The sequence below is a fragment of the Hippocampus zosterae genome, chromosome 14 (assembly GCF_025434085.1).
Source record: "Hippocampus zosterae strain Florida chromosome 14, ASM2543408v3, whole genome shotgun sequence".
NCBI lineage: Eukaryota > Metazoa > Chordata > Actinopteri > Syngnathiformes > Syngnathidae > Hippocampus > Hippocampus zosterae.
In genome coordinates, this window is record NC_067464.1 from 16,680,216 (window position 1) to 16,697,975 (window position 17,760).

Here is a 17,760-nt window from a genome sequence, read left to right on the forward strand (position 1 = left end):
AACACTCAACTACCCTCTCACCAACACGGCTTCCGAAAACAACACTCCACAACCACAGCACTACACCACATACACAACATCATAGCCACAGGTTTCAATCAACAAAAACCACCACAACGAACAGTTGCCATAGCCCTAGACATGTCCAAAGCCTTTGACACGGTAAACCTACACACACTCACAAACAAACTCAACAACACTAACACCCCAAACATCATCATCAAATACATCTTCAACTACATAAGGGGACGCAGACAATACACTCAATACCGGGGGGAAACATCAGAACATAGAAACACAAAAACGGGGGTACCACAGGGGGGAGTACTTTCACCAACACTATTCAACATATACATGGCAGACTTACCACAACCACCTCCAAATGTACACACAGTTACATATGCAGACGACATCACCATTTTATCCACACATGTCAAACCACAACAGGCACAACAACAAGTACAAAAATATCTCCACGACATATACAACTGGACAAAACAGAACCAACTCACACTCAACGCAGACAAAACCACCACCACTCTGTTCACACCGGATCCGGCAGAATACAGCAACAGGCTCACTTTACAAATAGATAGCACCACCCTACCCACAGTCCGCGAACCCAAAATACTGGGATTAACATGGGACCCCAAACTCACCTTCTCAAAACACACACAACACACTAACCCGCGCCAAGCAATCAAACAAAATACTTAAAGCCTTAACAACCACTCACTGGGGAAAATCCAAAGAAACTATACTCACCACATACAAAGCAACCACACTCACACGCCTCGAATACGCAAACACTATATGGTCACCAACACTATCGGACACAAACAAGACAAAACTCCAGACCACACAGAACACAGCACTCAGAATAGCAACAGGATGCACACAAGACACAAACATACAACACTTGCATGAGGAAACAAAAACTCTCCCACTGAACACCCATCTAAAACTACACGCATCGCAAATCAGACAAAAAGCCCAACACCCAACCCACCCACTACACCCACTCACTCAACAACCACCACCACCCAGACAAAAGAAACAAACAATCTTCCACAACAACAACTACACACACAACAAAGACACAACACCCCAGGACACCAACAACGACACCATAAAACAGAACATGAAAGACATACACACCCACTTTGTACAAACACACTTGGACACCAGACAACACAACAAAGTAATACATGCACCAGCACCAGAAATAGACCCATCAGAGCAAGACCTACCACACAGAACCAGACAACTCCTAGCACAACTCCGAACCAACAAATCACCAGCCCTCCACTCCTACCTACACAACATTACACCGGACACACACCCAACACCACTCTGTGCGCTATGCGGCACCCAAGTGCACGACACACAACACCTGTTCACCTGCACAAACATACCCACCACACTGACTCCGGAGGACCTCTGGCGAAACCCAAGCGGAGTGGCGGCCCTGCTCGCCCGCTGGGCGGAGGAGGGGGGTCTGGAGATCCGGGAGACGGAGTGAGGGCCCGGTCCCCCAATGTCGGGGCACGGGTGGGGTCGACAACAACAACAACAACAACAGGCGTCTCTTCATTTAGTTTAACAAGTTAAGCAGCACATGTGATCGGCCCAAGTTACAGCTGCGCGATGTGAAAGCAATTTCTGTTTCCGGTGGACTGTGACAGAACCAGAAAGTTTGTCCTCACAGAAACTGCGATGTACTGTTCGGTCAATAGCAAGTACAAAATGTTAGCCCCCTGAATTTGGATAAAAACAAGTGAGATCTTCTGCATAATTCATATTCCACAAAGGTAAAATTAATCTGAATACCATGTTTAGACCAGTGTATGTGCATAGAATGTATGATTGTAAAGGCATTGAAAATAAAAAAAAGACTTCCCCTTTAAATATTCCTGCTGCATAATATATCTCCTTTCCTTTCGTAAAGGATGGTCAGAACCTTTCCTAAGCATTATTAAAATGTATCTTTGCTCCAGGTGCTACCGGCTCATCTCACTCGGTTAGGATAGAAAAGGAAAGTTCCTATGCCAAAATGATAATCCAAAAAGGGCCCCTGTTGGTGGATAATCAGGCCATGGGAGGTGTGAGTAAATTGTGAGGGGGTGTTGGCTGGAGCTAGAAATAATTTTGGTGTCTTGTCCCTGCAGTAGGTTCATTAAAAGAGCAACCAGTGTTTTCACCACCATGGTCGGATCTTACTCTGGAGGGTAACCCATACAGGCAGGTGGCTTGGACAAAATATTTCAACACTGTCAAAGCTGTGTTGTCTGTGCTCCAGTTGAAGGTACGTTATTAGCCTGGAATTCCCATCAATGCCAGCATGTGTCACAAACCCCCACCTGTAAAACAAACATGAAAAGAATAATGATTAAATACAAGAAAACTTATCAAGTTTCATATCTTGTTTGAAATATCATCTCGGTAGAGAAGGTATTCCTGTGCACTTAAGACTACATGGAGGCAATTTGGAGTTTGTGTAACTTGGATATACAAATGATAAAATTCAATTTAATCTGTGCTGTCCATACAATATGGCTTTCTAATGCTCCCACGAGTACAAATATAAGATGATCCCTTATTACCGAATGAGACGCATATGCCCATCTATGTGCCATAAACTATTGGGGAATGGCACATAGTATGTTCTTCTAGTCACAGTCTGGCTCCATCTCTGGGCTGCAGCAGCTGGCTCAATACGGTTGAGGATTTCTCGAACTCTTTTTCTTTGTACTACAATACCATCAGCACGCAGGTATGCCCTCATCATCTGCAACAGGTTCATAAAACAACACAATAAAGAAAGTACACTTTCACAATGAATATAATGATATATACATGAAGGGACAAGAGTATGTAGCAGAACACTTGCTTCCGAGCCTGATCTGGGAAATTGGCTGTGCAATCTTCTGACATGCTCTTCCAGGTCAACATCATGAATGGGAGTAAATCTATTTCTGGCTGAAATCTGAAAAAACTTCCATTTTTTTATGCAGTTCAATTTGATCCCTTGTAATGTCAAGTGCTGGTCTTCCTCGTCTACCTAAAGTATGGAAATAAAAGGATTAAGGAATTCAAGCAAATGAATCACTACGTGTTTTTTATATACTGTATACAGTACAGGCATATAGACACAGATGTACATAAAGGTATATGCAGCTTCAAAACCACGAGCAGCTATTTTCTCTGACCATTTTACTCAAGAAAAAAATAATTCAAACTTATAATTGAATAACTAAATGATCACTAGTTATTGCTTAAAAGTGTATAGCCATCGCATTACTTAATAGTCTACTGATTTGCAGGAAAACCACTGGTATAAAACGACGTTTGACAGGGTGATAGAAGGTAAGTCACAGCAAGTCGTCAGTAAAACCCGTGTGTAGTTCGAATAAAAATACATACAAAAAAGCAATGACAAAAAAATGGTAGCCATTTTACCTGTGTGCAAACGATGTGCCACATGGGAACAAACACGTCCACCATTAGGAGCGGGTCCCGCAATGATGACAGATCGGAGATCCATTAGACTTTGAATCAAATTTTGAATAGTATCAGCGCTAAACTGGTCACTAACTCTTCTTAAATTAGCAATTGAAATGTTTATCGCGCGTGCTTCACTTTCACCGGCAGACCCTTGACGACAGGCACTCTCTATTGCCCTGCACCTTCGCCGAATACGTCTCAGGACGCTGTCCGCCATTGTTGTTTTAAAAAACTAAGTGGGCACAGAATTTCCAAAATCATGAGCCCTGACTGGTGGGATGATATTATTTTGAAACGTACAGCCAATAGGATACCGTTACATGTTTTCGTAATCATCCTTATTTGCATTTAATGCAAGTACAGTGTATTGTCACTAGCACTACAAGTGGGCACATTTATGGCCTTACATGTTCACTAGTAAGCGTCAAAATCATCTTACCAGTGAACTAGTGGGCACATTTATGGCCTTACATGTTCAGTAGTAAGCGTCAAAATAATCTTATTAGTGAACTAGTGGGCGTTTTGCGGCTTACATGTCAACTAGTAAGCCTCAAAATGATCTTACTAGTGAACTAGTGGGCGTTTTGTGGCTTACATGTTCACTAGTAAGCGTCAAAATGACCTTACTAGTGAACTAGTGAGCGTTTTGTGGCTTGCATGTTCACTAGTAAGCGTCAAAATGACCTTACTAGTGAACTAGTGAGCGTTTTGTGGCTTACATGTTCACTAGTAAGAGTCAAAATGATCTTACTAGTGAACTAGTGGGCGTTTTGTGGCTTACATGTTCACTAGTAAGCCTCAAAATGATCTTACTAGTGAACTAGTAGGCGATTTGTGGCTTACATGTAAACTAGTAAGCCTCAAAATGAACTTACTAGTGAACTAGCGGGCACATTTATGGCCTTACATGTTCACTAGTAAGCGTCAAAATGATCTTACTAGTGAACTCGTGGGCACATTTATGGCCTTACATGTTCACTAGTAAGCGTCAAAATGATCTTACTGGTGAACTAGTGGGCGTTTTGCGGCTTACATGTCAACGAGTAAACCTCAAAATGATCTTACGAGTGAACTAGTGGGCGTTTATCGGCTTACATGTCAACTAGTAAGCCTCAAAATTACCTTACTAGTGAACCAGTGAGCGTTTTGTGGCTTACATGTTCACTAGTAAGCGTCAAAATGACCTTACTAGTGAACTAGTGAGCGTTTTGTGGCTTACATGTTCATAAATAAGCGTCAAAATGATCTTACTAGGAAACTAGTGGCCAATTTGTGGCTTACATGTTCACTAGTAAGCGTCAAAATTACCTTACTAGTGAACCAGTGAGCGTTTTGTGGCTTACATGTTCACTAGTAAGCATCAAAATGACCTTACTAGTGAACTAGTGAGCGTTTTGTGGCTTACATGTTCACTAGTAAGCGTCAAAATGATCTTACTAGTGAACTAGTGGGCGTTTTGTGGCTTACATGTTCACTAGAAGCCTCAAAATTATCTTACTAGTGAACTAGCGGGCGTTTTGTGGCTTACATGTCAACTAGTAAGCCTCAAAATGATCTTACTAGTGAACTAGTGGGCACATTTATGGCCTTACATGTTCACTAGTAAGCGTCAAAATGACCTTACTAGTGAACTAGTGGGCAATATGGAATAAATACCTGGCAAGCCCTTTGAGTATTTATTCATCCGTGATGGTATTGTAGACCAATGAGAGCACGTCCGACAGACACGTGGACTTCGGGCAGCCAATCATGATGCATTTCGAGCCAAGCCCCAACAAAAACGGAGGAGAAAACTTTCAGACGCTTTGAAAGCTTTTGGGGTACATATTACTCTTGTTGTTACACACAATTTTGGTTTACAATTATTTTAGGCGGTAACGTTATGGTGAAAATGTCAAATACGTGGTCAATTTATCAAGATGAAGCCTGCTTAAAAATTTGCTCCAACGAGAGGAGCTGGAGAGACCCTGGAAGGTAAAGGTGACAGTCGTGCCTGTGGTGGTCGGAGCACTCGGGGCAGTGACCCCCAAACTAGATGATGAGTGGTTGCAACAGATCCCGGGAACAACATCGGACATCTCAGTCCAGAAATGTGCAGTGCTGGGAACAGCAAGGATACTGCGCAGAACCCTCAAGCTTCCTGGCCTCTGGTAGAGGACCCCAGCTGAATGAGGGATGGACACCACCTGAGGGGTGAGACGAGGATTTTTTTTTTTATAGATATACAGTAGATATATAGATGTACATTTTTCCCTGCAAGAAAAATTGAAAAGCCATTTAAAAAGTCCTTATTGTATTTAGGAGACAGACACAGCACTCCATTAACTTCTATAAATCATGCCACTTCCTTTACACAATGTCATCTTACTCTGAGTATTGCACGGAGGCGTCTCTTCACCTCCAAACTCCTTGGCTTACTCGCAGTTGGAGGGTTCCCCCCGAATGGGGGGACAAATCAAGGAACCAATCCCTGCACCCCGAACGGGGTGCCCTTACGGCCGTTTTTTTTTCGGCCAACCGCCCCCTGAACCTGGCAGGGTGGCGGGCGGACCTTTTGCTCCAGGCGGGGGACATAGAGACAAATCCGGGGCCCACACAGACACTCTCACGCGCGCAACAAACACACACACAACAAACTACCTGGACATGCGACAGTTGCACACAACAGATTACAAGAAGACAGACATCCTTCAGATGCAACCACCACACACCACACTGGGTACACAAACATTGCACAAACATAAACACTAGACAATACAACATAACATGGAAATGCAGACTACATCCCAAAACACCACCACGAACAACAACACCTCGTAGGACACCAACAGGCAGCAGAGCACAAACAGACCAAAACAACACACTCGCCTCACCAACACTACCCTCAAACGCAACACGGACAGACAACTCCAACAGAGATACAACAAACACAAGACCACCCCCCCAAACCTGGACCTGCAATAGCTGCAATAGAATCATCACACGCAGACAAACCTCACTCAGATGCAACTCAACACACCCACACTGGATACACAGACATTGCTCCAGCATCACCACCCGCCAATACACGAACACGTGGACATGCAGAACACACACGCAAACAACAAACCCCCCAACACCACAACCCCCGAACAACCCACAAAGAACAACACCCACCAACAAAAACAACAAACACACACTGACCATACTACAAATAAACATCAACGGCATCCAAAACAAGAAAACAGAACTAGAAGAACTCGCCTTACAACAGCACGCAGACATCATCACCATACAAGAAACCGAACTAGAAAAACAACACAACACACCTCGTCTCACCAACTACACCAGCATTAGGAAAGACAGAGAACACAAGGGAGGAGGAGGACTGCTCACATACATTCACAAATCAGTCACATTCACTCCCATGAACATCCCCAACAACATCAACACCAACACTACAGAAATTCAAACCGTAAAGATTCACATAACCAACCACAAAAGACTACACATATGCAACATGTATATACCCCCCAGAGATACCACCCGACCAGACCACGCCACAGAAGACACAGACATCACCAACACCTTCCAATACATAAACTCGCTGAACAACACCATTCTAACCGCCGACATCAACGCTCACTCAACACAATGGCACTCTCCCTACGACGACCACAGAGGCACCCAGATTGCAGACATACTACAGAACTCCCAACAAATCACTCTAAACACAAACACACCCACCAGAACACCTACAAACATCAACCAACAACCAACATCACCGGACATCACAACAGCCAGCAACAGCATCACAAACAGAACAACATGGACCACAATACACGCACTCAGTTCAGACCACCTTCCTATCAAAATCACACACAACACGCGTGCTCCTTTCCGCCTACAACAACACCTTCAAACTTACACAAATTACAGGAAAGCAGACTGGGAAGGATACACCTCTGAAATAGAATCAGCACTGGAGAACATAACCATACCTGACAACATCCACACAGCCAACACCATGCTCACAAACCTCATACTTACAGCAGACAAACACCACATACCCCATGGAAAAATAAAAAGCAAATCACTTCTCCTACCACAACACATCAGAACACTCGTCAGCCAAAGAAACGACATCAGACAACAAAACCACCAAGACCCACGCATCACAGACCTAAACAAAGAAATAGACACACAAATTCAAAAACACAAACAAGAGCTATGGAAAGAACACTTAACGGATGCATGGAACCACAGACACAAACAATACATACTCTGGAACACAGTAACAAGACTATCAAACAAAGAACAAAAAGCACCAGAAAACACCACAATACAGTTCGGACAACACACGGCAATATCCAACAAACAGAAAGCACGAGCATTCAACAAACAATTCACCAACATAATACAACACAAAACCAACAGAACATACAGACAACTACAACGCAAAATACGAAAACTCAACACCACGCCCATAACCATCACAGAACAACAAGTCAAACAAGCACTACAACGCTCCAAAAACAACAACTCCACAGGCCCAGACAACATAAACATCAGACATCTGAAACACCTAGGCCCCAAAGCAATAACACTACTCACACACACTTACAACACATCACTCAACACCAACACCATCCCCGCAATATGGAAGACTGCAAAAATAATCCCAATACCAACAAAACCCAACAAAAACCACGCACTCGGCCCATCTTACAGACCAATAGCACTACTCAGCCCAATAGCCGAAACAATGGAAAAGGTAATACTACCCTTCATTACCAACAACACTCAACTACCCTCTCACCAACACGGCTTCCGAAAACAACACTCCACAACCACAGCACTACACCACATACACAACATCATAGCCACAGGTTTCAATCAACAAAAACCACCACAACGAACAGTTGCCATAGCCCTAGACATGTCCAAAGCCTTTGACACGGTAAACCTACACACACTCACAAACAAACTCAACAACACTAACACCCCAAACATCATCATCAAATACATCTTCAACTACATAAGGGGACGCAGACAATACACTCAATACCGGGGGGAAACATCAGAACATAGAAACACAAAAACGGGGGTACCACAGGGGGGAGTACTTTCACCAACACTATTCAACATATACATGGCAGACTTACCACAACCACCTCCAAATGTACACACAGTTACATATGCAGACGACATCACCATTCTATCCACACATGTCAAACCACAACAGGCACAACAACAAGTACAAAAATATCTCCACGACATATACAACTGGACAAAACAGAACCAACTCACACTCAACGCAGACAAAACCACCACCACTCTGTTCACACCGGATCCGGCAGAATACAGCAACAGGCTCACTTTACAAATAGATAACACCACCCTACCCACAGTCCGCGAACCCAAAATACTGGGATTAACATGGGACCCCAAACTCACCTTCTCAAAACACACACAACACACTAACCCGCGCCAAGCAATCAAACAAAATACTTAAAGCCTTAACAACCACTCACTGGGGAAAATCCAAAGAAACTATACTCACCACATACAAAGCAACCACACTCACACGCCTCGAATACGCAAACACTATATGGTCACCAACACTATCGGACACAAACAAGACAAAACTCCAGACCACACAGAACACAGCACTCAGAATAGCAACAGGATGCACACAAGACACAAACATACAACACTTGCATGAGGAAACAAAAACTCTCCCACTGAACACCCATCTAAAACTACACGCATCGCAAATCAGACAAAAAGCCCAACACCCAACCCACCCACTACACCCACTCACTCAACAACCACCACCACCCAGACAAAAGAAACAAACAATCTTCCACAACAACAACTACACACACAACAAAGACACAACACCACAGGACACCAACAACGACACCATAAAACAGAACATGAAAGACATACACACCCACTTTGTACAAACACACTTGGACACCAGACAACACAACAAAGTAATACATGCACCAGCACCAGAAATAGACCCATCAGAGCAAGACCTACCACACAGAACCAGACAACTCCTAGCACAACTCCGAACCAACAAATCACCAGCCCTCCACTCCTACCTACACAACATTACACCGGACACACACCCAACACCACTCTGTGCGCTATGCGGCACCCAAGTGCACGACACACAACACCTGTTCACCTGCACAAACATACCCACCACACTGACTCCGGAGGACCTCTGGCGAAACCCAAGCGGAGTGGCGGCCCTGCTCGCCCGCTGGGCGGAGGAGGGGGGTCTGGGGATCCGGGAGACGGAGTGAGGGCCCGGTCCCCCAATGTCGGGGCACGGGTGGGGTCGACAACAACAACAACAACAGGCGTCTCTTCATTTAGTTTAACAAGTTAAGCAGCACATGTGATCGACCCAAGTTACAGCTGCGCGATGTGAAAGCAATTTCTGCTTCCGGTGGACTGTGACAGAACCAGAAAGTTTGTCCTCACAGAAACTGCGATGTACTGTTCGGTCAATAGCAAGTACAAAATGTTAGCCCCCTGATTTGGATAAAAACAAGTGAGATTTTCTGCATAATTCATATTCCACAAAGGTAAAATTAATCTGAATACCATGTTTAGACCAGTGTATGTGCATAGAATGTATGATTGTAAAGGCATTGAAAATAAAAAAAGACTTCCCCTTTAAATATTCCTGCTGCATAATATATCTCCTTTCCTTTCGTAAAGGATGGTCAGAACCTTTCCTAAGCATTATTAAAATGTATCTTTGCTCCAGGTGCTACCGGCTCATCTCACTCGGTTAGGATAGAAAAGGAAAGTTCCTATGCCAAAATGATAATCCAAAAAGGGCCCCTGTTGGTGGATAATCAGGCCATGGGAGGTGTGAGTAAATTGTGAGGGGGTGTTGGCTGGAGCTAGAAATAATTTTGGTGTCTTGTCCCTGCAGTAGGTTCATTAAAAGAGCAACCAGTGTTTTCACCACCATGGTCGGATCTTACTCTGGAGGGTAACCCATACAGGCAGGTGGCTTGGACAAAATATTTCAACACTGTCAAAGCTGTGTTGTCTGTGCTCCAGTTGAAGGTACGTTATTAGCCTGGAATTCCCATCAATGCCAGCATGTGTCACAAACCCCCACCTGTAAAACAAACATGAAAAGAATAATGATTAAATACAAGAAAACTTATCAAGTTTCATATCTTGTTTGAAATATCATCTCGGTAGAGAAGGTATTCCTGTGCACTTAAGACTACATGGAGGCAATTTGGAGTTTGTGTAACTTGGATATACAAATGATAAAATTCAATTTAATCTGTGCTGTCCATACAATATGGCTTTCTAATGCTCCCACGAGTACAAATATAAGATGATCCCTTATTACCGAATGAGACGCATATGCCCATCTATGTGCCATAAACTATTGGGGAATGGCACATAGAATGTTCTTCTAGCCACAGTCTGGCTCCATCTCTGGGCTGCAGCAGCTGGCTCAATACGGTTGAGGATTTCTCGAACTCTTTTTCTTTGTACTACAATACCATCAGCACGCAGGTATGCCCTCATCATCTGCAACAGGTTCATAAAACAACACAATAAAGAAAGTACACTTTCACAATGAATATAATGATATATACATGAAGGGACAAGAGTATGTAGCAGAACACTTGCTTCCGAGCCTGATCTGGGAAATTGGCTGTGCAATCTTCTGACATGCTCTTCCAGGTCAACATCATGAATGGGAGTAAATCTATTTCTGGCTGAAATCTGAAAAAACTTCATTTTTTTATGCAGTTCAATTTGATCCCTTGTAATGTCAAGTGCTGGTCTTCCTCGTCTACCTAAAGTATGGAAATAAAAGGATTAAGGAATTCAAGCAAATGAATCACTACGTGTTTTTTATATACTGTATACAGTACAGGCATATAGACACAGATGTACATAAAGGTATATGCAGCTTCAAAACCACGAGCAGCTATTTTCTCTGACCATTTTACTCAAGAAAAAAATAATTCAAACTTATAATTGAATAACTAAAAGATCACTAGTTATTGCTTAAAAGTGTATAGCCATCGCATTACTTAATAGTCTACTGATTTGCAGGAAAACCACTGGTATAAAACGACGTTTGACAGGGTGATAGAAGGTAAGTCACAGCAAGTCGTCAGTAAAACCCGTGTGTAGTTCGAATAAAAATACATACAAAAAAGCAATGACAAAAAAATGGTAGCCATTTTACCTGTGTGCAAACGATGTGCCACATGGGAACAAACACGTCCACCATTAGGAGCGGGTCCCGCAATGATGACAGATCGGAGATCCATTAGACTTTGAATCAAATTTTGAATAGTATCAGCGCTAAACTGGTCACTAACTCTTCTTAAATTAGCAATTGAAATGTTTATCGCGCGTGCTTCACTTTCACCGGCAGACCCTTGACGACAGGCACTCTCTATTGCCCTGCACCTTCGCCGAATACGTCTCAGGACGCTGTCCGCCATTGTTGTTTTAAAAAACTAAGTGGGCACAGAATTTCCAAAATCATGAGCCCTGACTGGTGGGATGATATTATTTTGAAACGTACAGCCAATAGGATACCGTTACATGTTTTCGTAATCATCCTTATTTGCATTTAATGCAAGTACAGTGTATTGTCACTAGCACTACAAGTGGGCACATTTATGGCCTTACATGTTCACTAGTAAGCGTCAAAATCATCTTACCAGTGAACTAGTGGGCACATTTATGGCCTTACATGTTCAGTAGTAAGCGTCAAAATAATCTTATTAGTGAACTAGTGGGCGTTTTGCGGCTTACATGTCAACTAGTAAGCCTCAAAATGATCTTACTAGTGAACTAGTGGGCGTTTTGTGGCTTACATGTTCACTAGTAAGCGTCAAAATGACCTTACTAGTGAACTAGTGAGCGTTTTGTGGCTTACATGTTCACTAGTAAGCGTCAAAATGATCTTACTAGTGAACTAGTGGGCGTTTTGTGGCTTACATGTTCACTAGTAAGCCTCAAAATGATCTTACTAGTGAACTAGTAGGCGATTTGTGGCTTACATGTAAACTAGTAAGCCTCAAAATGAACTTACTAGTGAACTAGCGGGCACATTTATGGCCTTACATGTTCACTAGTAAGCGTCAAAATGATCTTACTAGTGAACTCGTGGGCTCATTTATGGCCTTACATGTTCACTAGTAAGCGTCAAAATGATCTTACTAGTGAACTAGTGGGCGTTTTGCGGCTTACATGTCAACGAGTAAACCTCAAAATGATCTTACGAGTGAACTAGTGGGCGTTTATCGGCTTACATGTCAACTAGTAAGCCTCAAAATTACCTTACTAGTGAACCAGTGAGCGTTTTGTGGCTTACATGTTCACTAGTAAGCATCAAAATGACCTTACTAGTGAACTAGTGAGCGTTTTGTGGCTTACATGTTCATAAATAAGCGTCAAAATGATCTTACTAGCAAACTAGTGGCCATTTTGTGGCTTACATGTTCACTAGTAAGCGTCAAAATTACCTTACTAGTGAACCAGTGAGCGTTTTGTGGCTTACATGTTCACTAGTAAGCATCAAAATGACCTTACTAGTGAACTAGTGAGCGTTTTGTGGCTTACATGTTCACTAGTAAGCGTCAAAATGATCTTACTAGTGAACTAGTGGGCGTTTTGTGGCTTACATGTTCACTAGAAGCCTCAAAATTATCTTACTAGTGAACTAGCGGGCGTTTTGTGGCTTACATGTCAACTAGTAAGCCTCAAAATGATCTTACTAGTGAACTAGTGGGCACATTTATGGCCTTACATGTTCACTAGTAAGCGTCAAAATGACCTTACTAGTGAACTAGTGGGCAATATGGAATAAATACCTGGCAAGCCCTTTGAGTATTTATTCATCCGTGATGGTATTGTAGACCAATGAGAGCACGTCCGACAGACACGTGGACTTCGGGCAGCCAATCATGATGCATTTCGAGCCAAGCCCCAACAAAAACGGAGGAGAAAACTTTCAGACGCTTTGAAAGCTTTTGGGGTACATATTACTCTTGTTGTTACACACAATTTTGGTTTACGATTATTTTAGGCGGTAACGTTATGGTGAAAATGTCAAATACGTGGTCAATTTATCAAGATGAAGCCTGCTCCATTTTGCTCCAACGAGAGGAGCTGGAGAGAGCCTGGAAGGTAAAGGTGACAGTCGTGCCTGTGGTGGTCGGAGCACTAGGGGCAGTGACCCCCAAACTAGATGATGAGTGGTTGCAACAGATCCCGGGAACAACATCGGACATCTCAGTCCAGAAATGTGCAGTGCTGGGAACAGCAAGGATACTGCGCAGAACCCTCAAGCTTCCTGGCCTCTGGTAGAGGACCCCAGCTGAATGAGGGATGGACACCACCTGAGGGGTGAGACGAGGATTTTTTTTTATAGATATACAGTAGATATATAGATGTACATTTTTCCCTGCAAGAAAAATTGAAAAGCCATTTAAAAAGTCCTTATTGTATTTAGGAGACAGACACAGCACTCCATTAACTTCTATAAATCATGCCACTTCCTTTACACAACGTCATCTTACTCTGAGTATTGCACGGAGGCGTCTCTTCACCTCCAAACTCCTTGGCTTACTCGCAGTTGGAGGGTTCCCCCCGAATGGGGGGACAAATCAAGGAACCAATCCCTGCACCCCGAACGGGGTGCCCTTACGGCCGTTTTTTTTTCGGCTAACCGCCCCCTGAACCTGGCAGGGTGGCGGGCGGACCTTTTGCTCCAGGCGGGGGACATAGAGACAAATCCGGGGCCCACACAGACACTCTCACGCGCGCAACAAACACACACACAACAAACTACCTGGACATGCGACAGTTGCACACAACAGATTACAAGAAAACAGACATCCTTCAGATGCAACCACCACACACCACACTGGGTACACAAACATTGCACAAACATAAACACTAGACAATACAACATAACATGGAAATGCAGACTACATCCCAAAACACCACCACGAACAACAACACCTCGTAGGACACCAACAGGCAGCAGAGCACAAACAGACCAAAACAACACACTCGCCTCACCAACACTACCCTCAAACGCAACACGGACAGACAACTCCAACAGAGATACAACAAACACAAGACCACCCCCCCAAACCTGGACCTGCAATAGCTGCAATAGAATCATCACACGCAGACAAACCTCACTCAGATGCAACTCAACACACCCACACTGGATACACAGACATTGCTCCAGCATCACCACCCGCCAATACACGAACACGTGGACATGCAGAACACACACGCAAACAACAAACACCCCAACACCACAACCCCCGAACAACCCACAAAGAACAACACCCACCAACAAAAACAACAAACACACACTGACCATACTACAAATAAACATCAACGGCATCCAAAACAAGAAAACAGAACTAGAAGAACTCGCCTTACAACAGCACGCAGACATCATCACCATACAAGAAACCGAACTAGAAAAACAACACAACACACCTCGTCTCACCAACTACACCAGCATTAGGAAAGACAGAGAACACAAGGGAGGAGGAGGACTGCTCACATACATTCACAAATCAGTCACATTCACTCCCATGAACATCCCCAACAACATCAACACCAACACTACAGAAATTCAAACCGTAAAGATTCACATAACCAACCACAAAAGACTACACATATGCAACATGTATATACCCCCCAGAGATACCACCCGACCAGACCACGCCACAGAAGACACAGACATCACCAACACCTTCCAATACATAAACTCGCTGAACAACACCATTCTAACCGCCGACATCAACGCTCACTCAACACAATGGCACTCTCCCTACGACGACCACAGAGGCACCCAGATTGCAGACATACTACAGAACTCCCAACAAATCACTCTAAACACAAACACACCCACCAGAAAACCTACAAACATCAACCAACAACCAACATCACCGGACATCACAACAGCCAGCAACAGCATCACAAACAGAACAACATGGACCACAATACACGCACTCAGTTCAGACCACCTTCCTATCAAAATCACACACAACACGCGTGCTCCTTTCCGCCTACAACAACACCTTCAAACTTACACAAATTACAGGAAAGCAGACTGGGAAGGATACACCTCTGAAATAGAATCAGCACTGGAGAACATAACCATACCTGACAACATCCACACAGCCAACACCATGCTCACAAACCTCATACTTACAGCAGACAAACACCACATACCCCACGGAAAAATAAAAAGCAAATCACTTCTCCTACCACAACACATCAGAACACTCATCAGCCAAAGAAACGACATCAGACAACAAAACCACCAAGACCCACGCATCACAGACCTAAACAAAGAAATAGACACACAAATCCAAAAACACAAACAAGAGCTATGGAAAGAACACTTAACGGATGCATGGAACCACAGACACAAACAATACATACTCTGGAACACAGTAACAAGACTATCAAACAAAGAACAAAAAGCACCAGAAAACACCACAATACAGTTCGGACAACACACGGCAATATCCAACAAACAGAAAGCACGAGCATTCAACAAACAATTCACCAACATAATACAACACAAAACCAACAGAACATACAGACAACTACAACGCAAAATACGAAAACTCAACACCACGCCCATAACCATCACAGAACAACAAGTCAAACAAGCACTACAACGCTCCAAAAACAACAACTCCACAGGCCCAGACAACATAAACATCAGACATCTGAAACACCTAGGCCCCAAAGCAATAACACTACTCACACACACTTACAACACATCACTCAACACCAACACCATCCCCGCAATATGGAAGACTGCAAAAATAATCCCAATACCAACAAAACCCAACAAAAACCACGCACTCGGCCCATCTTACAGACCAATAGCACTACTCAGCCCAATAGCCGAAACAATGGAAAAGGTAATACTACCCTTCATTACCAACAACACTCAACTACCCTCTCACCAACACGGCTTCCGAAAACAACACTCCACAACCACAGCACTACACCACATACACAACATCATAGCCACAGGTTTCAATCAACAAAAACCACCACAACGAACAGTTGCCATAGCCCTAGACATGTCCAAAGCCTTTGACACGGTAAACCTACACACACTCACAAACAAACTCAACAACACTAACACCCCAAACATCATCATCAAATACATCTTCAACTACATAAGGGGACGCAGACAATACACTCAATACCGGGGGGAAACATCAGAACATAGAAACACAAAAACGGGGGTACCACAGGGGGGAGTACTTTCACCAACACTATTCAACATATACATGGCAGACTTACCACAACCACCTCCAAATGTACACACAGTTACATATGCAGACGACATCACCATTCTATCCACACATGTCAAACCACAACAGGCACAACAACAAGTACAAAAATATCTCCACGACATATACAACTGGACAAAACAGAACCAACTCACACTCAACGCAGACAAAACCACCACCACTCTGTTCACACCGGATCCGGCAGAATACAGCAACAGGCTCACTTTACAAATAGATAACACCACCCTACCCACAGTCCGCGAACCCAAAATACTGGGATTAACATGGGACCCCAAACTCACCTTCTCAAAACACACACAACACACTAACCCGCGCCAAGCAATCAAACAAAATACTTAAAGCCTTAACAACCACTCACTGGGGAAAATCCAAAGAAACTATACTCACCACATACAAAGCAACCACACTCACACGCCTCGAATACGCAAACACTATATGGTCACCAACACTATCGGACACAAACAAGACAAAACTCCAGACCACACAGAACACAGCACTCAGAATAGCAACAGGATGCACACAAGACACAAACATACAACACTTGCATGAGGAAACAAAAACTCTCCCACTGAACACCCATCTAAAACTACACGCATCGCAAATCAGACAAAAAGCCCAACACCCAACCCACCCACTACACCCACTCACTCAACAACCACCACCACCCAGACAAAAGAAACAAACAATCTTCCACAACAACAACTACACACACAACAAAGACACAACACCACAGGACACCAACAACGACACCATAAAACAGAACATGAAAGACATACACACCCACTTTGTACAAACACACTTGGACACCAGACAACACAACAAAGTAATACATGCACCAGCACCAGAAATAGACCCATCAGAGCAAGACCTACAACACAGAACCAGACAACTC